The sequence below is a fragment of the Narcine bancroftii genome, chromosome 6 (assembly GCF_036971445.1).
Source record: "Narcine bancroftii isolate sNarBan1 chromosome 6, sNarBan1.hap1, whole genome shotgun sequence".
In the NCBI taxonomy this organism is placed as follows: Eukaryota; Metazoa; Chordata; class Chondrichthyes; order Torpediniformes; family Narcinidae; genus Narcine; species Narcine bancroftii.
In genome coordinates this window covers 227,486,927-227,511,653 of record NC_091474.1, presented here as the reverse complement: position 1 = coordinate 227,511,653, position 24,727 = coordinate 227,486,927, and the positions used below count along the sequence as shown (strand labels likewise).

Genomic DNA, 24,727 nt, shown 5'->3' with positions numbered 1-24,727 from the left:
GAAAAACAGAGAAAGACAGAGCAACAGTGATTGAGAGAGATAAAAGTAAAGAGATAGTGTGACAGATAGAAAATAGAGAAAAAGTGAGTGAGACAAGAAAGTAAGAGAGTGTGAAAGTAGATTAAAGAAAGAGATAGAATGATGCAGGATTACTTAAAGAATGAGAAGGATTAAAAGGGAAAGTATTAATGAAGGAATAAAAGAAAGAAAGAGTGAGAGTGACAGAGAGAGGAAAGAAAAGAGAGAGAGTATGAGAGATATAAAATAGAGAAAGAGTGAGTGAGAGAAGAAAGCAAGAGTGCATCAAAGTAGGTTGAGAAATAGAATGAGGCATAATGTGAAAGAATGAGAAGGATTAAAGGAGAATGAATGATGGAATGAAAGGAAGAGAGAAAGAAAGAGAAAAAAGATATAGAGAAAGAGAGAGAGAGAGAAGCAGAATAGAAGAAAAATGGGTTGGTAGTGAGAGGCAAAAGCCTACGGCACCTGGTATTCCCAGGCGGTCTCCCATCCAAGTACTGACCAGGACTGAGCGTGCTTAGCTTCCGAGATCAGACGAGATCGGGCGTTTTCAGGCTAGTATGGCCGTAGGCGGCAGGTGCCTGCTTCTGACACCCCTTAACCAACTCACCAGCACACACACATATGCCACTGCACACTCAGGAACAATACAACAAATAAGACAAGCAAAACATTTCAATATAGACAGTCCTAGAGAGAGAGAAGTGAAGCAGAGAGCGACAGAGGGAGAGAGAGAGTGAGTGAAAAACAGAGAGAGACAGAGCAACAGTGATTGAGAGAGATAAAAGTAAAGAGAGAGTGTGACAGATAGAAAATAGAGAAAAAGTGAGTGAGAGAAGAAAGTAAGAGAGTGTGAAAGTAGATCAAAGCAAGAGATAGAATGATGCAGGATTACTTAAAGATTGAGAAGGATTAAAAGGGAAAGAATTAATGAAGGAATAAAAGAAAGAAAGAGTGAGAGTGACAGAGATTGGAAAGAAAAGAGAGAGAGTATGAGAGATATAAAATAGAGAAAGAGTGAGTGAGAGAAAGAAAGCAAGAGTGCATCAAAGTAGGTTGAGAAATAGAATGAGGCATAATGTGAAAGAATGAGAAGAATTAAAGGAGAATGAATGATGGAATGAAAGGAAGAGAGAAAGAAAGAGAAAAAAGATATAGAGAAAGAGAGAGAGAGAGAAGCAGAATAGAAGAAAAATGGGTTGGTAGTGAGAGGCAAAAGCCTACGGCACCTGGTATTCCCAGGCGGTCTCCCATCTAAGTACTGACCAGGCCTGAGCCTGCTTAGCTTCCGAGATCAGACGAGATCGGGCGTTTTCAGGCTAGTATGGCCGTAGGCGGCAGGTGTCTGCTTCTGACAACACTTAACCAATTCACCAGCACACACACATGGCCGCTGCACACGCAGGACAAATGAGACAAGCAAAACATTTCAATAGAGCCAATCCAAGAGGAAGAGAAAGAGAAGTGAGGCAGAGAGCGACCGAGGGAGCGAGAGAGAGAGACAGAGAGAGAGAGATAGAGAAGTGAGTGACAGAGCGACAGTGAGTGAGTGAGTATGAGTGAAAGAATGAGAAAGACTGAAAGAGAATGAATGAAAGGAAGAGAAAGAAAGAAAGAAAGTGAGACAGATAGATAAATCGAAAGAAAGAAAAATGGGTGGGTGCTGAAAGCCAAAAGCCTACGGCACCTGGTATTCCCAGGCGCTCTCCCATCCAAGTACTGACCAGGCCTGAGCCTGCTTAGCTTCCGAGATCAGACGAGATCGGGCGTTTTCAGGCTAGTATGGCCGTAGGCGGCAGGTGTCTACTTCTGACAACACTTAACCAATTCACCAGCACACACACATGTGCCGCTGCACACGCAGGACAAATAAGACAAGCAAAACATTTCAATAGATCCAATCCAAGAGGAAGAGAAAGAGAAGTGAGGCAGAGAGCGACCGAGGGAGAGAGAGAGCGAGTGAAAGACAGAGAGAGACAGAGCAACAGTGAGTGAGAGAGATAAAAGTAAAGAGATAGTGTGACAGATAGAAAATAGAGAAAAAGTGAGTGAGAGAAGAAAGTAAGAGGGTGTGAAAGTAGATCAAAGCAAGAGATAGAATGATGGAGGATTACTTAAAGAATGAGAAGGATTAAAAGGGAAAGTATTAATGAAGGAATAAAAGAAAGAAAGAGTGAGAGTGACAGAGAGAGGAAAGAAAAGAGAGAGGGTATGAGAGATATAAAATAGAGAAAGAGTGAGTGAGAGAAGAAAGCAAGAGTGCATCAAAGTAGGTTGAGAAATAGAATGAGGCATAATGTGAAAGAATGAGAAGGATTAAAGGAGAATGAATGATGGAATGAAAGGAAGAGAGAAAGAAAGAGAAAAAAGATATAGAGAAAGAGAGAGAGAGAGAAGCAGAATAGAAGAAAAATGGGTTGGTAGTGAGAGGCAAAAGCCTACGGCACCTGGTATTCCCAGGCGGTCTCCCATCCAAGTACTGACCAGGACTGAGCGTGCTTAGCTTCCGAGATCAGACGAGATCGGGCGTTTTCAGGCTAGTATGGCCGTAGGCGGCAGGTGTCTGCTTCTGACAACACTTAACCAATTCACCAGCACACACACATGGCCGCTGCACACGCAGGACAAATGAGACAAGCAAAACATTTCAATAGAGGCAATCCAAGAGGAAGAGAAAGAGAAGTGAGGCACAGAGCGACCGAGGGAGCGAGAGAGAGAGACAGAGAGAGAGAGAGAAGTGAGTGACAGAGCGACAGTGAGTGAGTGAGTATGAGTGAAAGAATGACAAAGACTGAAAGAGAATGAATGAAAGGAAGAGAAAGAAAGAAAGAAAGTGAGACAGATAGATAAATCGAAAGAAAGAAAAATGGGTGGGTGCTGAAAGCCAAAAGCCTATGGCACCTGGTATTCCCAGGCGCTCTCCCATACAAGTACCGACCAGGCCTGAGCCTGGTAAGCTTCCGAGATCAGACGAGATCGGGCGTTTTCAGGCTAGTATGGCCATAGGCGGCAGGTGTCTGCTTCTGACAACACTTAACCAATTCACCAGCACACACACATGTGCCGCTGCACACGCAGGACAAATAAGACAAGCAAAACATTTCAATAGATCCAATCCAAGAGGAAGAGAAAGAGAAGTGAGGCAGAGAGCGACCGAGGGAGCGAGAGAGAGAGACAGAGAGAGAGAGTGATAGAGAAGTGAGTGACAGAGCGACAGTGAGTGAGTGAGTATGAGTGAAAGAATGAGAAAGACTGAAAGAGAATGAATGAAAGGAAGAGAAAGAAAGAAAGAAAGTGAGACAGATAGATAAATCGAAAGAAAGAAAAATGGGTGGGTGCTGAAAGCCAAAAGCCTATGGCACCTGGTATTCCCAGGCGCTCTCCCATCCAAGTACCGACCAGGCCTGAGCCTGGTAAGCTTCCGAGATCAAACGAGATCGGGCGTTTTCAGGCTAGTATGGCCGTAGGCGGCAGCTGTCTGCTTCTGACAACACTTAACCAATTCACCAGAACACACACATGGCCGCTGCACACGCAGGACAAATGAGACAAGCAAAACATTTCAATAGAGCCAATCCAAGAGGAAGAGAAAAAGAAGTGAGGCAGAGAGCGACCGAGGGAGCGAGAGAGAGAGACAGAGAGAGATAGAGAAGTGAGTGACAGAGCGACAGTGAGTGAGTGAGTATGAGTGAAAGAATGACAAAGACTGAAAGAGAATGAATGAAAGGAAGAGAAAGAAAGAAAAAAGTGAGACAGATAGATAAATCGAAAGAAAGAAAAATGGGTGGGTGCTGAAAGCCAAAAGCCTACAGCACATGGTATTCCCAGGCGCTCTCCCATCCAAGTACTGACCAGGCCTGAGCCTGGTAAGCTTCCGAGATCAGACGAGATCGGGCGTTTTCAGGCTAGTATGGCCGTAGGCGGCAGGTGTCTACTTCTGACAACACTTAACCAATTCACCAGCACACACACATGTGCCGCTGCACACGCAGGACAAATAAGACAAGCAAAACATTTCAATAGATCCAATCCAAGAGGAAGAGAAAGAGAAGTGAGGCAGAGAGCGACCGAGGGAGAGAGAGAGCGAGTGAAAGACAGAGAGAGACAGAGCAACAGTGAGTGAGAGAGATAAAAGTAAAGAGATAGTGTGACAGATAGAAAATAGAGAAAAAGTGAGTGAGAGAAGAAAGTAAGAGGGTGTGAAAGTAGATCAAAGCAAGAGATAGAATGATGCAGGATTACTTAAAGAATGAGAAGGATTAAAAGGGAAAGTATTAATGAAGGAATAAAAGAAAGAAAGAGTGAGAGTGACAGAGAGAGGAAAGAAAAGAGAGAGGGTATGAGAGATATAAAATAGAGAAAGAGTGAGTGAGAGAAGAAAGCAAGAGTGCATCAAAGTAGGTTGAGAAATAGAATGAGGCATAATGTGAAAGAATGAGAAGGATTAAAGGAGAATGAATGATGGAATGAAAGGAAGAGAGAAAGAAAGAGAAAAAAGATATAGAGAAAGAGAGAGAGAGAGAAGCAGAATAGAAGAAAAATGGGTTGGTAGTGAGAGGCAAAAGCCTACGGCACCTGGTATTCCCAGGCGGTCTCCCATCCAAGTACTGACCAGGACTGAGCGTGCTTAGCTTCCGAGATCAGACGAGATCGGGCATTTTCAGGCTAGTATGGCCGTAGGCGGCAGGTGCCTGCTTCTGACACCCCTTAACCAACTCACCAGCACACACACATATGCCACTGCACACTCAGGAACAATACAACAAATAAGACAAGCAAAACATTTCAATATAGACAGTCCTAGAGAGAGAGAAGTGAAGCAGAGAGCGACAGAGGGAGAGAGAGAGCGAGTGAAAAACAGAGAAAGACAGAGCAACAGTGATTGAGAGAGATAAAAGTAAAGAGAGAGTGTGACAGATAGAAAATAGAGAAAAAGTGAGTGAGAGAAGAAAGTAAGAGGGTGTGAAAGTAGATCAAAGCAAGAGATAGAATGATGCAGGATTACTTAAAGAATGAGAAGGATTAAAAGGGAAAGAATTAATGAAGGAATAAAAGAAAGAAAGAGTGAGAGTGACAGAGAGAGGAAAGAAAAGAGAGAGAGTATGAGAGATATAAAATAGAGAAAGAGTGAGTGAGAGAAAGAAAGCAAGAGTGCATCAAAGTAGGTTGAGAAATAGAATGAGGCATAATGTGAAAGAATGAGAAGAATTAAAGGAGAATGAATGATGGAATGAAAGGAAGAGAGAAAGAAAGAGAAAAAAGATATAGAGAAAGAGAGAGAGAGAGAAGCAGAATAGAAGAAAAATGGGTTGGTAGTGAGAGGCAAAAGCCTACGGCACCTGGTATTCCCAGGCGGTCTCCCATCCAAGTACTGACCAGGCCTGAGCGTGCTTAGCTTCCGAGATCAGACGAGATCGGGCGTTTTCAGGCTAGTATGGCCGTAGGCGGCAGGTGTCTGCTTCTGACAACACTTAACCAATTCACCAGCACACACACATGTGCCACTGCACACGCAGGACAAATAAGACAAGCAAAACATTTCAATAGAGCCAATCCAAGAGGAAGAGAAAGAGAAGTGAGGCAGAGAGCGACCGAGAGAGCGAGAGAGAGAGAGACAGAGAGAGATAGAGAAGTGAGTGACAGAGCGACAGTGAGTGAGTGAGTATGAGTGAAAGAATGACAAAGACTGAAAGAGAATGAATGAAAGGAAGAGAAAGAAAGAAAGAAAGTGAGACAGATAGATAAATCGAAAGAAAGAAAAATGGGTGGGTGCTGAAAGCCAAAAACCTACGGCACCTGGTCTTCCCAGACGCTCTCCCATCCAAGTACCGACCAGGCCTGAGCCTGGTAAGCTTCCGAGATCAGACGAGATCGGGCGTTTTCAGTCTAGTACGGCCGTAGGCAGCAGGTGCCTGCTTCTGACACCCCTTAACCAACTCACCAGCACACACACATATGCCACTGCACACTCAGGAACAATACAACAAATAAGACAAGCAAAACATTTCAATAGAGCCAATCCGAGAGGAGGAGAGAGAGAAGTGAGGCAGAGAGCGACCGATGGAGAGAGAGAGCGAGTGAAAGACAGAGAGAGACAGAGCAACAGTGAGTGAGAGAGAGAAAAGTAAAGAGAGAGTGTGACAGATAGAAAATAGAGCAAAAGTGAGTGAGAGAAGAAAGTAAGAGAGTGTAAAAGTAGATAAAAGAAAGAGATAGAATGATGCAGGATTACTTGAAGAATGAGAAGAATACTTTCACATATGCCCATTGTCTCTATTCACTCTTATACCTCTTTTCCCGCATACATATCAATTGTGGTCGTTTTTACCCTCCTTACCCGTCTTCATCCCTCAGTCTATTTTTGTCTTTACCCACATACATATCACTAGTCCGGCCTTAGGCAGCAGGTGCCTGCTTCCAACAACACTTAACCAATTCACAAGCACACACACATGTACCGCTGCACACTCAGGACAAATAAGACAAGCAAAACATTTCAATAGAGCCAATCCAAGAGGAAGAGAAAGAGAAGTGAGGCAGAGAGCGACCGAGGGAGTGAGAGAGAGAGACAGAGAGAGAGAGAGCGATTGACAGAGAGATAGAGAAGTGAGTGACAGAGCGACAGTGAGTGAGTGAGAATGAGTGAAAGAATGAGAAAGACTGAAAGAGAATGAATGAAAGGAAGAGAAAGAAAGAAAGAAAGAAAGTGAGACAGATAGATAAATCGAAAGAAAGAAAAATAGGTGGGTGGTGAAAGCCAAAAGCCTACGGCACATGGTATTCCCAGGCGCTCTCCCATCCAAGTACTGACCAGGCCTGAGCCTGGTAAGCTTCCGAGATCAGACGAGATCAGGCGTTTTCAGTCTAGTACAGCTGTAGGCAGCAGGTGGCTGCTTCTGACAACACTTAACCAATTCACCAGCACACACACATATGCCACTGCACACTCAGGAACAATACAACAAATAAGACAAGCAAAACATTTCAATAGAGCCAATCCAAGAGGAAGAGAAAGAGAAGTGAGGCAGAGAGCGACCGAGGGAGCGAGAGAGAGAGACAGAGAGAGAGAGAGATAGAGAAGTGAGTGACAGAGCGACAGTGAGTGAGTGAGTATGAGTGAAAGAATGAGAAAGACTGAAAGAGAATGAATGGAAGAGAAAGAAAGAAAGGAAGTGAGACAGATAGATAAATCGAAAGAAAGGAAAATGGGTGGGTGCTGAAAGCCAAAAGCCTACGGCACATGGTATTCCCAGGCGCTCTCCCATCCATTACTGACCAGGCCTGAGCCTGCTTAGCTTCCGAGATCATACGAGATCGGGCGTTTTCAGTCTAGTCCAGCCGTAGGCAGCAGGTGCCTGCTTCCAACAACACTTAACCAATTCACAAGCACACACACATGTGCCGCTGCACACTCAGGACTAATAAGACAAGGAAAACATTTCAATAGAGCCAATCCAAGAGGAAGAGAATGAGAAGTGAGGCAGAGAGCAACAGAGGGAGCGAGAGAGAGAGAGAGAGAGAGAGAGAGAGATAGAGAAGTGAGTGACAGAGCGACAATGAGTGAGTGAGTATGAGTGAAAGAATGAGAAAGACTGAAAGAGAATGAATGAATGGAGGAATGAAAGGAAGAGAAAGAAAGAAAGAAAGAAAGTGAGACAAATAGATAAATCGAAAGAAAGAAAAATGGGTGGGTGCTGAAAGCCAAAAGCCTATGGCACCTGGTATTCCCAGGCGCTCTCCCATCCAAGTACCGACCAGGCCTGAGCCTGGTAAGCTTCCGAGATCAGACGAGATCGGGCGTTTTCAGTCTAGTACGGCCGTAGGCAGCAGGTGCCTGCTTCTGACACCCCTTAACCAACTCACCAGCACACACACATATGCCACTGCACACTCAGGAACAATACAACAAATAAGACAAGCAAAACATTTCAATATAGACAGTCCTAGAGAGAGAGAAGTGAAGCAGAGAGCGACAGAGGGAGAGAGAGAGCGAGTGAAAAACAGAGAAAGACAGAGCAACAGTGATTGAGAGAGATAAAAGTAAAGAGAGAGTGTGACAGATAGAAAATAGAGAAAAAGTGAGTGAGAGAAGAAAGTAAGAGGGTGTGAAAGTAGATCAAAGCAAGAGATAGAATGATGCAGGATTACTTAAAGAATGAGAAGGATTAAAAGGGAAAGAATTAAGGAAGGAATAAAAGAAAGAAAGAGTGAGAGTGACAGAGAGAGGAAAGAAAAGAGAGAGAGTATGAGAGATATAAAATAGAGAAAGAGTGAGTGAGAGAAAGAAAGCAAGAGTGCATCAAAGTAGGTTGAGAAATAGAATGAGGCATAATGTGAAAGAATGAGAAGAATTAAAGGAGAATGAATGATGGAATGAAAGGAAGAGAGAAAGAAAGAGAAAAAAGATATAGAGAAAGAGAGAGAGAGAGAAGCAGAATAGAAGAAAAATGGGTTGGTAGTGAGAGGCAAAAGCCTACGGCACCTGGTATTCCCAGGCGGTCTCCCATCCAAGTACTGACCAGGCCTGAGCCTGCTTAGCTTCCGAGATCAGACGAGATCGGGCGTTTTCAGGCTAGTATGGCCGTAGGCGGCAGGTGTCTACTTCTGACAACACTTAACCAATTCACCAGCACACACACATGTGCCGCTGCACACGCAGGAGAAATAAGACAAGCAAAACATTTCAATAGATCCAATCCAAGAGGAAGAGAAAGAGAAGTGAGGCAGAGAGCGACCGAGGGAGAGAGAGAGCGAGTGAAAGACAGAGAGAGACAGAGCAACAGTGAGTGAGAGAGATAAAAGTAAAGAGATAGTGTGACAGATAGAAAATAGAGAAAAAGTGAGTGAGAGAAGAAAGTAAGAGGGTGTGAAAGTAGATCAAAGCAAGAGATAGAATGATGCAGGATTACTTAAAGAATGAGAAGGATTAAAAGGGAAAGAATTAATGAAGGAATAAAAGAAAGAAAGAGTGAGAGTGACAGAGATTGGAAAGAAAAGAGAGAGAGTATGAGAGATATAAAATAGAGAAAGAGTGAGTGAGAGAAAGAAAGCAAGAGTGCATCAAAGTAGGTTGAGAAATAGAATGAGGCATAATGTGAAAGAATGAGAAGAATTAAAGGAGAATGAATGATGGAATGAAAGGAAGAGAGAAAGAAAGAGAAAAAAGATATAGAGAAAGAGAGAGAGAGAGAAGCAGAATAGAAGAAAAATGGGTTGGTAGTGAGAGGCAAAAGCCTACGGCACCTGGTATTCCCAGGCGGTCTCCCATCTAAGTACTGACCAGGCCTGAGCCTGCTTAGCTTCCGAGATCAGACGAGATCGGGCGTTTTCAGGCTAGTATGGCCGTAGGCGGCAGGTGTCTGCTTCTGACAACACTTAACCAATTCACCAGCACACACACATGGCCGCTGCACACGCAGGACAAATGAGACAAGCAAAACATTTCAATAGAGCCAATCCAAGAGGAAGAGAAAGAGAAGTGAGGCAGAGAGCGACCGAGGGAGCGAGAGAGAGACACAGAGAGAGAGAGATAGAGAAGTGAGTGACAGAGCGACAGTGAGTGAGTGAGTATGAGTGAAAGAATGAGAAAGACTGAAAGAGAATGAATGAAAGGAAGAGAAAGAAAGAAAGAAAGTGAGACAGATAGATAAATCGAAAGAAAGAAAAATGGGTGGGTGCTGAAAGCCAAAAGCCTACGGCACCTGGTATTCCCAGGCGCTCTCCCATCCAAGTACCGACCAGGCCTGAGCCTGGTAAGCTTCCGAGATCAGACGAGATCGGGCGTTTTCAGTCTAGTACGGCCGTAGGCAGCAGGTGCCTGCTTCTGACACCCCTTAACCAACTCACCAGCACACACACATATGCCACTGCACACTCAGGAACAATACAACAAATAAGACAAGCAAAATATTTCAATAGAGCCAATCCGAGAGGAGGAGAGAGAGAAGTGAGGCAGAGAGCGACCGAGGGAGAGAGAGAGCGAGTGAAAGACAGAGAGAGACAGAGCAACAGTGAGTGAGAGAGAGAAAAGCAAAGAGAGAGTGTGACAGATAGAAAATAGAGCAAAAGTGAGTGAGACAAGAAAGTAAGAGAGTGTGAAAGTAGATTAAAGAAAGAGATAGAATGATGCAGGATTACTTAAAGAATGAGAAGGATTAAAAGGGAAAGTATTAATGAAGGAATAAAAGAAAGAAAGAGTGAGAGTGACAGAGAGAGGAAAGAAAAGAGAGAGGGTATGAGAGATATAAAATAGAGAAAGAGTGAGTGAGAGAAGAAAGCAAGAGTGCATCAAAGTAGGTTGAGAAATAGAATGAGGCATAATGTGAAAGAATGAGAAGGATTAAAGGAGAATGAATGATGGAATGAAAGGAAGAGAGAAAGAAAGAGAAAAAAGATATAGAGAAAGAGAGAGAGAGAGAAGCAGAATAGAAGAAAAATGGGTTGGTAGTGAGAGGCAAAAGCCTACGGCACCTGGTATTCCCAGGCGGTCTCCCATCCAAGTACTGACCAGGACTGAGCGTGCTTAGCTTCCGAGATCAGACGAGATCGGGCGTTTTCAGGCTAGTATGGCCGTAGGCGGCAGGTGCCTGCTTCTGACACCCCTTAACCAACTCACCAGCACACACACATATGCCACTGCACACTCAGGAACAATACAACAAATAAGACAAGCAAAACATTTCAATATAGACAGTCCTAGAGAGAGAGAAGTGAAGCAGAGAGCGACAGAGGGAGAGAGAGAGTGAGTGAAAAACAGAGAGAGACAGAGCAACAGTGATTGAGAGAGATAAAAGTAAAGAGAGAGTGTGACAGATAGAAAATAGAGAAAAAGTGAGTGAGAGAAGAAAGTAAGAGAGTGTGAAAGTAGATCAAAGCAAGAGATAGAATGATGCAGGATTACTTAAAGATTGAGAAGGATTAAAAGGGAAAGAATTAATGAAGGAATAAAAGAAAGAAAGAGTGAGAGTGACAGAGATTGGAAAGAAAAGAGAGAGAGTATGAGAGATATAAAATAGAGAAAGAGTGAGTGAGAGAAAGAAAGCAAGAGTGCATCAAAGTAGGTTGAGAAATAGAATGAGGCATAATGTGAAAGAATGAGAAGAATTAAAGGAGAATGAATGATGGAATGAAAGGAAGAGAGAAAGAAAGAGAAAAAAGATATAGAGAAAGAGAGAGAGAGAGAAGCAGAATAGAAGAAAAATAGGTTGGTAGTGAGAGGCAAAAGCCTACGGCACCTGGTATTCCCAGGCGGTCTCCCATCCAAGTACTGACCAGGCCTGAGCATGCTTAGCTTCCGAGATCAGACGAGATCGGGCGTTTTCAGGCTAGTATGGCCGTAGGCAGCAGGTGTCTGCTTCTGACAACACTTAACCAATTCACCAGCACACACACATGTGCCGCTGCACACGCAGGAGAAATGAGACAAGCAAAACATTTCAATAGAGCCAATCCAAGAGGAAGAGAAAGAGAAGTGAGGCAGAGAGCGACCGAGGGAGCGAGAGAGAGAGACAGAGAGAGAGAGATAGAGAAGTGAGTGACAGAGCGACAGTGAGTGAGTGAGTATGAGTGAAAGAATGAGAAAGACTGAAAGAGAATGAATGAAAGGAAGAGAAAGAAAGAAAGAAAGTGAGACAGATAGATAAATCGAAAGAAAGAAAAATGGGTGGGTGCTGAAAGCCAAAAGCCTATGGCACCTGGTATTCCCAGGCGCTCTCCCATCCAAGTACCGACCAGGCCTGAGCCTGGTAAGCTTCCGAGATCAGACGAGATCGGGCGTTTTCAGTCTAGTACGGCCGTAGGCAGCAGGTGCCTGCTTCTGACACCCCTTAACCAACTCACCAGCACACACACATATGCCACTGCACACTCAGGAACAATACAACAAATAAGACAAGCAAAACATTTCAATAGAGCCAATCCGAGAGGAGGAGAGAGAGAAGTGAGGCAGAGAGCGACCGAGGGAGAGAGAGAGCGAGTGAAAGACAGAGAGAGACAGAGCAACAGTGAGTGAGAGAGAGAAAAGTAAAGAGATAGTGTGACAGATAGAAAATAGAGCAAAAGTGAGTGAGACAAGAAAGTTAGAGAGTGTGAAAGTAGATTAAAGAAAGAGATAGAATGATGCAGGATTACTTAAAGAATGAGAAGGATTAAAAGGGAAAGTATTAATGAAGGAATAAAAGAAAGAAAGAGTGAGAGTGACAGAGAGAGGAAAGAAAAGAGAGAGAGTATGAGAGATATAAAATAGAGAAAGAGTGAGTGAGAGAAGAAAGCAAGAGTGCATCAAAGTAGGTTGAGAAATAGAATGAGGCATAATGTGAAAGAATGAGAAGGATTAAAGGAGAATGAATGATGGAATGAAAGGAAGAGAGAAAGAAAGAGAAAAAAGATATAGAGAAAGAGAGAGAGAGAGAAGCAGAATAGAAGAAAAATGGGTTGGTAGTGAGAGGCAAAAGCCTACGGCACCTGGTATTCCCAGGCGGTCTCCCATCCAAGTACTGACCAGGACTGAGCGTGCTTAGCTTCCGAGATCAGACGAGATCGGGCGTTTTCAGGCTAGTATGGCCGTAGGCGGCAGGTGCCTGCTTCTGACACCCCTTAACCAACTCACCAGCACACACACATATGCCACTGCACACTCAGTAACAATACAACAAATAAGACAAGCAAAACATTTCAATATAGACAGTCCTAGAGAGAGAGAAGTGAAGCAGAGAGCGACAGAGGGAGAGAGAGAGTGAGTGAAAAACAGAGAGAGACAGAGCAACAGTGATTGAGAGAGATAAAAGTAAAGAGAGAGTGTGACAGATAGAAAATAGAGAAAAAGTGAGTGAGAGAAGAAAGTAAGAGAGTGTGAAAGTAGATCAAAGCAAGAGATAGAATGATGCAGGATTACTTAAAGATTGAGAAGGATTAAAAGGGAAAGAATTAATGAAGGAATAAAAGAAAGAAAGAGTGAGAGTGACAGAGATTGGAAAGAAAAGAGAGAGAGTATGAGAGATATAAAATAGAGAAAGAGTGAGTGAGAGAAAGAAAGCAAGAGTGCATCAAAGTAGGTTGAGAAATAGAATGAGGCATAATGTGAAAGAATGAGAAGAATTAAAGGAGAATGAATGATGGAATGAAAGGAAGAGAGAAAGAAAGAGAAAAAAGATATAGAGAAAGAGAGAGAGAGAGAAGCAGAATAGAAGAAAAATGGGTTGGTAGTGAGAGGCAAAAGCCTACGGCACCTGGTATTCCCAGGCGGTCTCCCATCCAAGTACTGACCAGGACTGAGCCTGCTTAGCTTCCGAGATCAGACGAGATCGGGCGTTTTCAGGCTAGTATGGCCGAAGGCAGCAGGTGTCTGCTTCTGACAACACTTAACCAATTCACCAGCACACACACATGTGCCACTGCACACGCAGGACAAATAAGACAAGCAAAACATTTCAATAGAGCCAATCCAAGAGGAAGAGAAAGAGAAGTGAGGCAGAGAGCGACCGAGAGAGAGAGAGACAGAGAGAGATAGAGAAGTGAGTGACAGAGCGACAGTGAGTGAGTGAGTATGAGTGAAAGAATGACAAAGACAGAAAGAGAATGAATGAAAGGAAGAGAAAGAAAGAAAGAAAGTGAGACAGATAGATAAATCGAAAGAAAGAAAAATGGGTGGGTGCTGAAAGCCAAAAGCCTACAGCACATGGTATTCCCAGGCGCTCTCCCATCCAAGTACTGACCAGGCCTGAGCCTGGTAAGCTTCCGAGATCAGACGAGATCGGGCGTTTTCAGGCTAGTATGGCCGTAGGCGGCAGGTGTCTACTTCCGACAACACTTAACCAATTCACCAGCACACACACATGTGCCTCTGCACACGCAGGACAAATAAGACAAGCAAAACATTTCAATAGATCCAATCCAAGAGGAAGAGAAAGAGAAGTGAGGCAGAGAGCGACCGAGGGAGAGAGAGAGCGAGTGAAAGACAGAGAGAGACAGAGCAACAGTGAGTGAGAGAGATAAAAGTAAAGAGATAGTGTGACAGATAGAAAATAGAGAAAAAGTGAGTGAGAGAAGAAAGTAAGAGGGTGTGAAAGTAGATCAAAGCAAGAGATAGAATGATGCAGGATTACTTAAAGAATTAGAAGGATTAAAAGGGAAAGAATTAATGAAGGAATAAAAGAAAGAAAGAGTGAGAGTGACAGAGATTGGAAAGAAAAGAGAGAGAGTATGAGAGATATAAAATAGAGAAAGAGTGAGTGAGAGAAAGAAAGCAAGAGTGCATCAAAGTAGGTTGAGAAATAGAATGAGGCATAATGTGAAAGAATGAGAAGAATTAAAGGAGAATGAATGATGGAATGAAAGGAAGAGAGAAAGAAAGAGAAAAAAGATATAGAGAAAGAGAGAGAGAGAGAAGCAGAATAGAAGAAAAATGGGTTGGTAGTGAGAGGCAAAAGCCTACGGCACCTGGTATTCCCAGGCGGTCTCCCATCCAAGTACTGACCAGGCCTGAGCCTGCTTAGCTTCCGAGATCAGACGAGATCGGGCGTTTTCAGGCTAGTATGGCCGTAGGCAGCAGATGTCTGCTTCTGACAACACTTAACCAATTCACCAGCACACACACATGTTTCACTGCACACGCAGGACAAATAAGACAAGCAAAACATTTCAATAGAGCCAATCCAAGAGGAAGAGAAAGAGAAGTGAGGCAGAGAGCGACCGAGAGAGAGAGAGACAGAGAGAGATAGAGAAGTGAGTGACAGAGCGACAGTGAGTGAGTGAGTATGAGTGAAAGAATGACAAAGACAGAAAGAGAATGAATGAAAGGAAGAGAAAGAAAGAAAGTGAGACAGATAGATAAATCGAAAGAAAGAAAAATGGGTGGGTGCTGAAAGCCAAAAGCCTACAGCACATGGTATTCCCAGGCGCTCTCCCATCCAAGTACTGACCAGGCCTGAGCCTGGTAAGCTTCCGAGATCAGACGAGATCGGGCGTTTTCAGGCTAGTATGGCCGTAGGCGGCAGGTGTCTACTTCTGACAACATTTAACCAATTCACCAGCACACACACATGTGCCGCTGCACACGCAGGACAAATAAGACAAGCAAAACATTTCAATAGATCCAATCCAAGAGGAAGAGAAAGAGAAGTGAGGCAGAGAGCGACCGAGAGAGAGAGAGACAGAGAGAGATAGAGAAGTGAGTGACAGAGCGACAGTGAGTGAGTGAGTATGAGTGAAAGAATGACAAAGACAGAAAGAGAATGAATGAAAGGAAGAGAAAGAAAGAAAGAAAGTGAGACAGATAGATAAATCGAAAGAAAGAAAAATGGGTGGGTGCTGAAAGCCAAAAGCCTACAGCACATGGTATTCCCAGGCGCTCTCCCATCCAAGTACTGACCAGGCCTGAGCCTGGTAAGCTTCCGAGATCAGACGAGATCGGGCGTTTTCAGGCTAGTATGGCCGTAGGCGGCAGGTGTCTACTTCTGACAACACTTAACCAATTCACCAGCACACACACATGTGCCGCTGCACACGCAGGACAAATAAGACAAGCAAAACATTTCAATAGATCCAATCCAAGAGGAAGAGAAAGAGAAGTGAGGCAGAGAGCGACCGAGGGAGAGAGAGAGCGAGTGAAAGACAGAGAGAGACAGAGCAACAGTGAGTGAGAGAGATAAAAGTAAAGAGATAGTGTGACAGATAGAAAATAGAGAAAAAGTGAGTGAGAGAAGAAAGTAAGAGGGTGTGAAAGTAGATCAAAGCAAGAGATAGAATGATGCAGGATTACTTAAAGAATTAGAAGGATTAAAAGGGAAAGAATTAATGAAGGAATAAAAGAAAGAAAGAGTGAGAGTGACAGAGATTGGAAAGAAAAGAGAGAGAGTATGAGAGATATAAAATAGAGAAAGAGTGAGTGAGAGAAAGAAAGCAAGAGTGCATCAAAGTAGGTTGAGAAATAGAATGAGGCATAATGTGAAAGAATGAGAAGAATTAAAGGAGAATGAATGATGGAATGAAAGGAAGAGAGAAAGAAAGAGAAAAAAGATATAGAGAAAGAGAGAGAGAGAGAAGCAGAATAGAAGAAAAATGGGTTGGTAGTGAGAGGCAAAAGCCTACTGCACCTGGTATTCCCAGGCGGTCTCCCATCCAAGTACTGACCAGGCCTGAGCCTGCTTAGCTTCCGAGATCAGACGAGATCGGGCGTTTTCAGGCTTGTATGACCAGAGGCAGCAGATGTCTGCTTCTGACAACACTTAACCAATTCACCAGCACACACACATGTGCCACTGCACACGCAGGACAAATAAGACAAGCAAAACATTTCAATAGAGCCAATCCAAGAGGAAGAGAAAGAGAAGTGAGGCAGAGAGCGACCGAGAGAGAGAGAGACAGAGAGAGATAGAGAAGTGAGTGACAGAGCGACAGTGAGTGAGTGAGTATGAGTGAAAGAATGACAAAGACAGAAAGAGAATGAATGAAAGGAAGAGAAAGAAAGAAAGAAAGTGAGACAGATAGATAAATCGAAAGAAAGAAAAATGGGTGGGTGCTGAAAGCCAAAAGCCTACAGCACATGGTATTCCCAGGCGCTCTCCCATCCAAGTACTGACCAGGCCTGAGCCTGGTAAGCTTCCGAGATCAGACGAGATCGGGCGTTTTCAGGCTAGTATGGCCGTAGGCGGCAGGTGTCTACTTCCGACAACACTTAACCAATTCACCAGCACACACACATGTGCCGCTGCACACGCAGGACAAATAAGACAAGCAAAACATTTCAATAGATCCAATCCAAGAGGAAGAGAAAGAGATGTGAGGCAGAGAGCGACCGAGGGAGAGAGAGAGCGAGTGAAAGACAGAGAGAGACAGAGCAACAGTGAGTGAGAGAGAGAAAAGTAAAGAGAGAGTGTGACAGATAGAAAATAGAGCAAAAGTGAGTGAGACAAGAAAGTAAGAGAGTGTGAAAGTAGATTAAAGAAAGAGATAGAATGATGCAGGATTACTTAAAGAATGAGAAGGATTAAAAGGGAAAGTATTAATGAAGGAATAAAAGAAAGAAAGAGTGAGAGTGACAGAGAGAGGAAAGAAAAGAGAGAGAGTATGAGAGATATAAAATAGAGAAAGAGTGAGTGAGAGAAGAAAGCAAGAGTGCATCAAAGTAGGTTGAGAAATAGAATGAGGCATAATGTGAAAGAATGAGAAGGATTAAAGGAGAATGAATGATGGAATGAAAGGAAGAGAGAAAGAAAGAGAAAAAAGATAGAGAAAGAGAGAGAGAGAGAAGCAGAATAGAAGAAAAATGGGTTGGTAGTGAGAGGCAAAAGCCTACGGCACCTGGTATTCCCAGGCGGTCTCCCATCCAAGTACTGACCAGGACTGAGCGTGCTTAGCTTCCGAGATCAGACGAGATCGGGCGTTTTCAGGCTAGTATGGCCGTAGGCGGCAGGTGCCTGCTTCTGACACCCCTTAACCAACTCACCAGCACACACACATATGCCACTGCACACTCAGGAACAATACAACAAATAAGACAAGCAAAACATTTCAATATAGACAGTCCTAGAGATAGAGAAGTGAAGCAGAGAGCGACAGAGGGAGAGAGAGAGCGAGTGAAAAACAGAGAAAGACAGAGCAACAGTGATTGAGAGAGATAAAAGTAAAGAGAGAGTGTGACAGATAGAAAATAGAGAAAAAGTGAGTGAGAGAAGAAAGTAAGAGGGTGTGAAAGTAGATCAAAGCAAGAGATAGAATGATGCAGGATTACTTAAAGAATGAGAAGGATTAAAAGGGAAAGAATTAATGAAGGAATAAAAGAAAGAAAGAGTGAGAGTGACAGAGAGAGGAAAGAAAAGAGAGAGAGTATGAGAGATATAAAATAGAGAAAGAGTGAGTGAGAGAAAGAAAGCAAGAGTGCATCAAAGTAGGTTGAGAAATAGAATGAGGCATAATGTGAAAGAATGAGAAGAATTAAAGGAGAATGAATGATGGAATGAAAGGAAGAGAGAAAGAAAGAGAAAAAAGATATAGAGAAAGAGAGAGAGAGAGAAGCAGAATAGAAGAAAAATGGGTTGGTAGTGAGAGGCAAAAGCCTACGGCACCTGGTATTCCCAGGCGGTCTCCCATCCAAGTACTGACCAGGCCTGAGCGTGCTTAGCTTCCGAGATCAGACGAGATCGGGCGTTTTCAGGCTAGTATGGCCGTAGGCGGCAGGTGTCTGCTTCTGACAACACTTAACCAATTCACCAGCACACACACATGTGCCACTGCACACGCAGGACAAATAAGACAAGCAAAACATTTCAATACAGCCAATCCAAGAGGAAGAGAAAGAGAAGTGAGGCAGAGAGCGACCGAGAGAGCGAGAGAGAGAGAGACAGAGAGAGATAGAGAAGTGAGTGACAGAGCGACAGTGAGTGAGTGAGTATGAGTGAAAGAATGACAAAGACTGAAAGAGAATGAATGAAAGGAAGAGAAAGAAAGAAAGAAAGTGAGACAGATAGATAAATCGAAAGAAAGAAAAATGGGTGGGTGCTGAAAGCCAAAAACCTACGGCACCTGGTCTTCCCAGACGCTCTCCCATCCAAGTACCGACCAGGCCTGAGCCTGGTAAGCTTCCGAGATCAGACGAGATCGGGCGTTTTCAGTCTAGTACGGCCGTAGGCAGCAGGTGCCTGCTTCTGACACCCCTTAACCAACTCACCAGCACACACACATATGCCACTGCACACTCAGGAACAATACAACAAATAAGACAAGCAAAACATTTCAATAGAGCCAATCCGAGAGGAGGAGAGAGAGAAGTGAGGCAGAGAGCGACCGATGGAGAGAGAGAGCGAGTGAAAGACAGAGAGAGACAGAGCAACAGTGAGTGAGAGAGAGAAAAGTAAAGAGAGAGTGTGACAGATAGAAAATAGAGCAAAAGTGAGTGAGAGAAGAAAGTAAGAGAGTGTAAAAGTAGATAAAAGAAAGAGATAGAATGATGCAGGATTACTTGAAGAATGAGAAGAATACTTTCACATATGCCCATTGTCTCTATTCACTCTTATACCTCTTTTAACGCATACATATCAATTGTGGTCGTTTTTACCCTCCTTACCCGTCTTCATCCCTCAGTCTATTTTTGTCTTTACCCACATACATATCACTAGTCCGGCCTTAGGCAGCAGGTGCCTGCTTCCAACAACACTTAACCAATTCACAAGCACACACACATGTACCGCTGCACACTCAGGACAAATAAGACAAGCAAAACATTTCAATAGAGCCAATCCAAGAGGAAGAGAAAGAGAAGTGAGGCAGAGAGCGACTGAGGGAGTGAGAGAGAGAGACAGAGAGAGAGAGAGCGATTGACAGAGAGATAGAGAAGTGAGTGACAGAGCGACAGTGAGTGAGTGAGAATGAGTGAAAGAATGAGAAAGACTGAAAGAGAATGAATGAAAGGAAGAGAAAGAAAGAAAGAAAGAAAGTGAGACAGATAGATAAATCGAAAGAAAGAAAAATAGGTGGGTGGTGAAAGCCAAAAGCCTACGGCACATGGTATTCCCAGGCGCTCTCCCATCCAAGTACTGACCAGGCCTGAGCCTGGTAAGCTTCCGAGATCAGACGAGATCAGGCGTTTTCAGTCTAGTACAGCTGTAGGCAGCAGGTGGCTGCTTCTGACAACACTTAACCAATTCACCAGCACACACACATATGCCACTGCACAGTCAGGAACAATACAACAAATAAGACAAGCAAAACATTTCAATAGAGCCAATCCAAGAGCAAGAGAAAGAGAAGTGAGGCAGAGAGCGACCGAGGGAGCGAGAGAGAGAGACAGAGAGAGAGAGAGATAGAGAAGTGAGTGACAGAGCGACAGTGAGTGAGTGAGTATGAGTGAAAGAATGAGAAAGACTGAAAGAGAATGAATGGAAGAGAAAGAAAGAAAGGAAGTGAGACAGATAGATAAATCGAAAGAAAGGAAAATGGGTGGGTGCTGAAAGCCAAAAGCCTACGGCACATGGTATTCCCAGGCGCTCTCCCATCCATTACTGACCAGGCCTGAGCCTGCTTAGCTTCCGAGATCATACGAGATCGGGCGTTTTCAGTCTAGTCCAGCCGTAGGCAGCAGGTGCCTGCTTCCAACAACACTTAACCAATTCACAAGCACACACACATGTGCCGCTGCACACTCAGGACTAATAAGACAAGCAAAACATTTCAATAGAGCCAATCCAAGAGGAAGAGAATGAGAAGTGAGGCAGAGAGCAACAGAGGGAGCGAGAGAGAGAGAGAGAGAGAGAGAGAGAGATAGAGAAGTGAGTGACAGAGCGACAATGAGTGAGTGAGTATGAGTGAAAGAATGAGAAAGACTGAAAGAGAATGAATGAATGGAGGAATGAAAGGAAGAGAAAGAAAGAAAGAAAGAAAGTGAGACAAATAGATAAATCGAAAGAAAGAAAAATGGGTGGGTGCTGAAAGCCAAAAGCCTATGGCACCTGGTATTCCCAGGCGCTCTCCCATCCAAGTACCGACCAGGCCTGAGCCTGGTAAGCTTCCGAGATCAGACGAGATCGGGCGTTTTCAGTCTAGTACGGCCGTAGGCAGCAGGTGCCTGCTTCTGACACCCCTTAACCAACTCACCAGCACACACACATATGCCACTGCACACTCAGGAACAATACAACAAATAAGACAAGCAAAACATTTCAATATAGACAGTCCTAGAGAGAGAGAAGTGAAGCAGAGAGCGACAGAGGGAGAGAGAGAGCGAGTGAAAAACAGAGACAGACAGAGCAACAGTGATTGAGAGAGATAAAAGTAAAGAGATAGTGTGACAGATAGAAAATAGAGAAAAAGTGAGTGAGACAAGAAAGTAAGAGAGTGTGAAAGTAGATTAAAGAAAGAGATAGAATGATGCAGGATTACTTAAAGAATGAGAAGGATTAAAAGGGAAAGTATTAATGAAGGAATAAAAGAAAGAAAGAGTGAGAGTGACAGAGAGAGGAAAGAAAAGAGAGAGAGTATGAGAGATATAAAATAGAGAAAGAGTGAGTGAGAGAAGAAAGCAAGAGTGCATCAAAGTAGGTTGAGAAATAGAATGAGGCATAATGTGAAAGAATGAGAAGGATTAAAGGAGAATGAATGATGGAATGAAAGGAAGAGAGAAAGAAAGAGAAAAAAGATAGAGAAAGAGAGAGAGAGAGAAGCAGAATAGAAGAAAAATGGGTTGGTAGTGAGAGGCAAAAGCCTACGGCACCTGGTATTCCCAGGCGGTCTCCCATCCAAGTACTGACCAGGACTGAGCGTGCTTAGCTTCCGAGATCAGACGAGATCGGGCGTTTTCAGGCTAGTATGGCCGTAGGCGGCAGGTGCCTGCTTCTGACACCCCTTAACCAACTCACCAGCACACACACATATGCCACTGCACACTCAGGAACAATACAACAAATAAGACAAGCAAAACATTTCAATATAGACAGTCCTAGAGAGAGAGAAGTGAAGCAGAGAGCGACAGAGGGAGAGAGAGAGTGAGTGAAAAACAGAGAGAGACAGAGCAACAGTGATTGAGAGAGATAAAAGTAAAGAGAGAGTGTGACAGATAGAAAATAGAGAAAAAGTGAGTGAGACAAGAAAGTAAGAGAGTGTGAAAGTAGATCAAAGCAAGAGATAGAATGATGCAGGATTACTTAAAGATTGAGAAGGATTAAAAGGGAAAGAATTAATGAAGGAATAAAAGAAAGAAAGAGTGAGAGTGACAGAGATTGGAAAGAAAAGAGAGAGAGTATGAGAGATATAAAATAGAGAAAGAGTGAGTGAGAGAAAGAAAGCAAGAGTGCATCAAAGTAGGTTGAGAAATAGAATGAGGCATAATGTGAAAGAATGAGAAGAATTAAAGGAGAATGAATGATGGAATGAAAGGAAGAGAGAAAGAAAGAGAAAAAAGATATAGAGAAAGAGAGAGAGAGAGAAGCAGAATAGAAGAAAAATGGGTTGGTATTGAGAGGCAAAAGCCTACGGCACCTGGTATTCCCAGGCGGTCTCCCATCCAAGTACTGACCAGGCCTGAGCCTGCTTAGCTTCCGAGATCAGACGAGATCGGGTGTTTTCAGGCTAGTATGGCCGTAGGCAGCAGTTGTCTGCTTCTGACAACACTTAACCAATTCACCAGCAGACACACATGTGCCACTGCACACGCAGGACAAATAAGACAAGCAAAACATTTCAATAGAGCCAATCCAAGAGGAAGAGAAAGAGAAGTGAGGCAGAGAGCGACCGAGAGAGAGAGAGACAGAGAGAGATAGAGAAGTGAGTGACAGAGCGACAGTGAGTGAGTGAGTATGAGTGAAAGAATGACAAAGACAGAAAGAGAATGAATGAAAGGAAGAGAAAGAAAGAAAGAAAGTGAGACAGATAGATAAATCGAAAGAAAGAAAAATGGGTGGGTGCTGAAAGCCAAAAGCCTACAGCACATGGTATTCCCAGGCGCTCTCCCATCCAAGTACTGACCAGGCCTGAGCCTGGTAAGCTTCCGAGATCAGACGAGATCGGGCGTTTTCAGGCTAGTATGGCCGTAGGCGGCAGGTGTCTACTTCTGACAACACTTAACCAATTCACCAGCACACACACATGTGCCGCTGCACACGCAGGACAAATAAGACAAGCAAAACATTTCAATAGAGCCAATCCAAGAGGAAGAGAAAGAGAAGTGAGGCAGAGAGCGACCGAGAGAGAGAGAGACAGAGAGAGATAGAGAAGTGAGTGACAGAGCGACAGTGAGTGAGTGAGTATGAGTGAAAGAATGACAAAGACAGAAAGAGAATGAATGAAAGGAAGAGAAAGAAAGAAAGAAAGTGAGACAGATAGATAAATCGAAAGAAAGAAAAATGGGTGGGTGCTGAAAGCCAAAAGCCTACAGCACATGGTATTCCCAGGCGCTCTCCCATCCAAGTACTGACCAGGCCTGAGCCTGGTAAGCTTCCGAGATCAGACGAGATCGGGCGTTTTCAGGCTAGTATGGCCGTAGGCGGCAGGTGTCTACTTCCGACAACACTTAACCAATTCACCAGCACACACACATGTGCCGCTGCACACGCAGGACAAATAAGACAAGCAAAACATTTCAATAGATCCAATCCAAGAGGAAGAGAAAGAGAAGTGAGGCAGAGAGCGACCGAGGGAGAGAGAGAGCGAGTGAAAGACAGAGAGAGACAGAGCAACAGTGAGTGAGAGAGATAAAAGTAAAGAGATAGTGTGACAGATAGAAAATAGAGAAAAAGTGAGTGAGAGAAGAAAGTAAGAGGGTGTGAAAGTAGATCAAAGCAAGAGATAGAATGATGCAGGATTACTTAAAGATTGAGAAGGATTAAAAGGGAAAGAATTAATGAAGGAATAAAAGAAAGAAAGAGTGAGAGTGACAGAGATTGGAAAGAAAAGAGAGAGAGTATGAGAGATATAAAATAGAGAAAGAGTGAGTGAGAGAAAGAAAGCAAGAGTGCATCAAAGTAGGTTGAGAAATAGAATGAGGCATAATGTGAAAGAATGAGAAGAATTAAAGGAGAATGAATGATGGAATGAAAGGAAGAGAGAAAGAAAGAGAAAAAAGATATAGAGAAAGAGAGAGAGAGAGAAGCAGAATAGAAGAAAAATGGGTTGGTAGTGAGAGGCAAAAGCCTACGGCACCTGGTATTCCCAGGCGGTCTCCCATCCAAGTACTGACCAGGCCTGAGCCTGCTTAGCTTCCGAGATCAGACGAGATCGGGCGTTTTCAGGCTAGTATGGCCGTAGGCAGCAGGTGTCTGCTTCTGACAACACTTAACCAATTCACCAGCACACACACATGTGCCACTGCACACGCAGGACAAATAAGACAAGCAAAACATTTCAATAGAGCAAATCCAAGAGGAAGAGAAAGAGAAGTGAGGCAGAGAGCGACCGAGAGAGAGAGAGACAGAGAGAGATAGAGAAGTGAGTGACAGAGCGACAGTGAGTGAGTGAGTATGAGTGAAAGAATGACAAAGACAGAAAGAGAATGAATGAAAGGAAGAGAAAGAAAGAAAGAAAGTGAGACAGATAGATAAATCGAAAGAAAGAAAAATGGGTGGGTGCTGAAAGCCAATAGCCTACAGCACATGGTATTCCCAGGCGCTCTCCCATCCAAGTACTGACCAGGCCTGAGCCTGGTAAGCTTCCGAGATCAGACGAGATCGGGCGTTTTCAGGCTAGTATGGCCGTAGGCGGCAGGTGTCTACTTCTGACAACACTTAACCAATTCACCAGCACACACACATGTGCCGCTGCACACGCAGGACAAATAAGACAAGCAAAACATTTCAATAGATCCAATCCAAGAGGAAGAGAAAGAGAAGTGAGGCAGAGAGCGACCGAGGGAGAGAGAGAGCGAGTGAAAGACAGAGAGAGACAGAGCAACAGTGAGTGAGAGAGATAAAAGTAAAGAGATAGTGTGACAGATAGAAAATAGAGAAAAAGTGAGTGAGAGAAGAAAGTAAGAGGGTGTGAAAGTAGATCAAAGCAAGAGATAGAATGATGCAGGATTACTTAAAGAATTAGAAGGATTAAAAGGGAAAGAATTAATGAAGGAATAAAAGAAAGAAAGAGTGAGAGTGACAGAGATTGGAAAGAAAAGAGAGAGAGTATGAGAGATATAAAATAGAGAAAGAGTGAGTGAGAGAAAGAAAGCAAGAGTGCATCAAAGTAGGTTGAGAAATAGAATGAGGCATAATGTGAAAGAATGAGAAGAATT

General features: G+C 43.7%; 19 non-coding genes and 20 pseudogenes across 19 annotated transcripts; all 39 read right to left on the bottom strand.

Annotated features, from left to right (window-relative positions):
* Nucleotides 1–474: 474 nt before the first annotated feature.
* LOC138737936 (5S ribosomal RNA) lies at nucleotides 475–593 on the bottom strand. The gene has a single exon (XR_011341365.1). It is a non-coding gene; the product is annotated as a 5S ribosomal RNA (ribosomal RNA).
* A 645-nt stretch (nucleotides 594–1,238) lies between these two features.
* LOC138738178 (5S ribosomal RNA) lies at nucleotides 1,239–1,357 on the bottom strand. Its single transcript, XR_011341490.1, has one exon. It is a non-coding gene; the product is annotated as a 5S ribosomal RNA (ribosomal RNA).
* A 339-nt stretch (nucleotides 1,358–1,696) lies between these two features.
* LOC138737877 (5S ribosomal RNA) lies at nucleotides 1,697–1,815 on the bottom strand. The gene has a single exon (XR_011341307.1). It is a non-coding gene; the product is annotated as a 5S ribosomal RNA (ribosomal RNA).
* Nucleotides 1,816–2,456: 641 nt separating this feature from the next.
* Nucleotides 2,457–2,575, bottom strand: LOC138737935 (5S ribosomal RNA). The gene has a single exon (XR_011341364.1). It is a non-coding gene; the product is annotated as a 5S ribosomal RNA (ribosomal RNA).
* Nucleotides 2,576–2,910: 335 nt separating this feature from the next.
* On the bottom strand, nucleotides 2,911–3,029 carry LOC138738151 (5S ribosomal RNA; annotated as a pseudogene).
* Nucleotides 3,030–3,371: 342 nt separating this feature from the next.
* On the bottom strand, nucleotides 3,372–3,490 carry LOC138738165 (5S ribosomal RNA; annotated as a pseudogene).
* A 334-nt stretch (nucleotides 3,491–3,824) lies between these two features.
* Nucleotides 3,825–3,943, bottom strand: LOC138738098 (5S ribosomal RNA; annotated as a pseudogene).
* A 641-nt stretch (nucleotides 3,944–4,584) lies between these two features.
* LOC138737992 (5S ribosomal RNA) lies at nucleotides 4,585–4,703 on the bottom strand. The gene has a single exon (XR_011341422.1). It is a non-coding gene; the product is annotated as a 5S ribosomal RNA (ribosomal RNA).
* A 645-nt stretch (nucleotides 4,704–5,348) lies between these two features.
* On the bottom strand, nucleotides 5,349–5,467 carry LOC138737791 (5S ribosomal RNA). The gene has a single exon (XR_011341233.1). It is a non-coding gene; the product is annotated as a 5S ribosomal RNA (ribosomal RNA).
* Nucleotides 5,468–5,805: 338 nt separating this feature from the next.
* Nucleotides 5,806–5,924, bottom strand: LOC138738216 (5S ribosomal RNA; annotated as a pseudogene).
* Nucleotides 5,925–6,783: 859 nt separating this feature from the next.
* On the bottom strand, nucleotides 6,784–6,902 carry LOC138738287 (5S ribosomal RNA; annotated as a pseudogene).
* Nucleotides 6,903–7,249: 347 nt separating this feature from the next.
* On the bottom strand, nucleotides 7,250–7,367 carry LOC138738309 (5S ribosomal RNA; annotated as a pseudogene).
* A 360-nt stretch (nucleotides 7,368–7,727) lies between these two features.
* Nucleotides 7,728–7,846, bottom strand: LOC138738240 (5S ribosomal RNA; annotated as a pseudogene).
* Nucleotides 7,847–8,491: 645 nt separating this feature from the next.
* LOC138737871 (5S ribosomal RNA) lies at nucleotides 8,492–8,610 on the bottom strand. Its single transcript, XR_011341301.1, has one exon. It is a non-coding gene; the product is annotated as a 5S ribosomal RNA (ribosomal RNA).
* A 642-nt stretch (nucleotides 8,611–9,252) lies between these two features.
* LOC138738167 (5S ribosomal RNA) lies at nucleotides 9,253–9,371 on the bottom strand. Its single transcript, XR_011341489.1, has one exon. It is a non-coding gene; the product is annotated as a 5S ribosomal RNA (ribosomal RNA).
* A 339-nt stretch (nucleotides 9,372–9,710) lies between these two features.
* Nucleotides 9,711–9,829, bottom strand: LOC138738192 (5S ribosomal RNA; annotated as a pseudogene).
* Nucleotides 9,830–10,479: 650 nt separating this feature from the next.
* On the bottom strand, nucleotides 10,480–10,598 carry LOC138737934 (5S ribosomal RNA). Its single transcript, XR_011341363.1, has one exon. It is a non-coding gene; the product is annotated as a 5S ribosomal RNA (ribosomal RNA).
* A 645-nt stretch (nucleotides 10,599–11,243) lies between these two features.
* On the bottom strand, nucleotides 11,244–11,362 carry LOC138737863 (5S ribosomal RNA). The gene has a single exon (XR_011341293.1). It is a non-coding gene; the product is annotated as a 5S ribosomal RNA (ribosomal RNA).
* A 340-nt stretch (nucleotides 11,363–11,702) lies between these two features.
* On the bottom strand, nucleotides 11,703–11,821 carry LOC138738239 (5S ribosomal RNA; annotated as a pseudogene).
* A 650-nt stretch (nucleotides 11,822–12,471) lies between these two features.
* On the bottom strand, nucleotides 12,472–12,590 carry LOC138737932 (5S ribosomal RNA). The gene has a single exon (XR_011341361.1). It is a non-coding gene; the product is annotated as a 5S ribosomal RNA (ribosomal RNA).
* A 645-nt stretch (nucleotides 12,591–13,235) lies between these two features.
* On the bottom strand, nucleotides 13,236–13,354 carry LOC138737881 (5S ribosomal RNA). Its single transcript, XR_011341311.1, has one exon. It is a non-coding gene; the product is annotated as a 5S ribosomal RNA (ribosomal RNA).
* A 330-nt stretch (nucleotides 13,355–13,684) lies between these two features.
* LOC138738097 (5S ribosomal RNA) lies at nucleotides 13,685–13,803 on the bottom strand (annotated as a pseudogene).
* A 642-nt stretch (nucleotides 13,804–14,445) lies between these two features.
* Nucleotides 14,446–14,564, bottom strand: LOC138737860 (5S ribosomal RNA). The gene has a single exon (XR_011341290.1). It is a non-coding gene; the product is annotated as a 5S ribosomal RNA (ribosomal RNA).
* Nucleotides 14,565–14,890: 326 nt separating this feature from the next.
* LOC138738095 (5S ribosomal RNA) lies at nucleotides 14,891–15,009 on the bottom strand (annotated as a pseudogene).
* A 330-nt stretch (nucleotides 15,010–15,339) lies between these two features.
* Nucleotides 15,340–15,458, bottom strand: LOC138738094 (5S ribosomal RNA; annotated as a pseudogene).
* A 642-nt stretch (nucleotides 15,459–16,100) lies between these two features.
* Nucleotides 16,101–16,219, bottom strand: LOC138738042 (5S ribosomal RNA). The gene has a single exon (XR_011341471.1). It is a non-coding gene; the product is annotated as a 5S ribosomal RNA (ribosomal RNA).
* Nucleotides 16,220–16,549: 330 nt separating this feature from the next.
* On the bottom strand, nucleotides 16,550–16,668 carry LOC138738093 (5S ribosomal RNA; annotated as a pseudogene).
* Nucleotides 16,669–17,307: 639 nt separating this feature from the next.
* On the bottom strand, nucleotides 17,308–17,426 carry LOC138737931 (5S ribosomal RNA). The gene has a single exon (XR_011341360.1). It is a non-coding gene; the product is annotated as a 5S ribosomal RNA (ribosomal RNA).
* A 645-nt stretch (nucleotides 17,427–18,071) lies between these two features.
* Nucleotides 18,072–18,190, bottom strand: LOC138737779 (5S ribosomal RNA). The gene has a single exon (XR_011341229.1). It is a non-coding gene; the product is annotated as a 5S ribosomal RNA (ribosomal RNA).
* Nucleotides 18,191–18,528: 338 nt separating this feature from the next.
* Nucleotides 18,529–18,647, bottom strand: LOC138738215 (5S ribosomal RNA; annotated as a pseudogene).
* Nucleotides 18,648–19,506: 859 nt separating this feature from the next.
* LOC138738286 (5S ribosomal RNA) lies at nucleotides 19,507–19,625 on the bottom strand (annotated as a pseudogene).
* A 347-nt stretch (nucleotides 19,626–19,972) lies between these two features.
* Nucleotides 19,973–20,090, bottom strand: LOC138738308 (5S ribosomal RNA; annotated as a pseudogene).
* Nucleotides 20,091–20,450: 360 nt separating this feature from the next.
* Nucleotides 20,451–20,569, bottom strand: LOC138738238 (5S ribosomal RNA; annotated as a pseudogene).
* Nucleotides 20,570–21,211: 642 nt separating this feature from the next.
* LOC138737930 (5S ribosomal RNA) lies at nucleotides 21,212–21,330 on the bottom strand. The gene has a single exon (XR_011341359.1). It is a non-coding gene; the product is annotated as a 5S ribosomal RNA (ribosomal RNA).
* Nucleotides 21,331–21,975: 645 nt separating this feature from the next.
* Nucleotides 21,976–22,094, bottom strand: LOC138737933 (5S ribosomal RNA). The gene has a single exon (XR_011341362.1). It is a non-coding gene; the product is annotated as a 5S ribosomal RNA (ribosomal RNA).
* Nucleotides 22,095–22,424: 330 nt separating this feature from the next.
* On the bottom strand, nucleotides 22,425–22,543 carry LOC138738092 (5S ribosomal RNA; annotated as a pseudogene).
* Nucleotides 22,544–22,873: 330 nt separating this feature from the next.
* LOC138738091 (5S ribosomal RNA) lies at nucleotides 22,874–22,992 on the bottom strand (annotated as a pseudogene).
* A 642-nt stretch (nucleotides 22,993–23,634) lies between these two features.
* LOC138737842 (5S ribosomal RNA) lies at nucleotides 23,635–23,753 on the bottom strand. The gene has a single exon (XR_011341273.1). It is a non-coding gene; the product is annotated as a 5S ribosomal RNA (ribosomal RNA).
* Nucleotides 23,754–24,083: 330 nt separating this feature from the next.
* Nucleotides 24,084–24,202, bottom strand: LOC138738090 (5S ribosomal RNA; annotated as a pseudogene).
* Nucleotides 24,203–24,727: the final 525 nt, after the last annotated feature.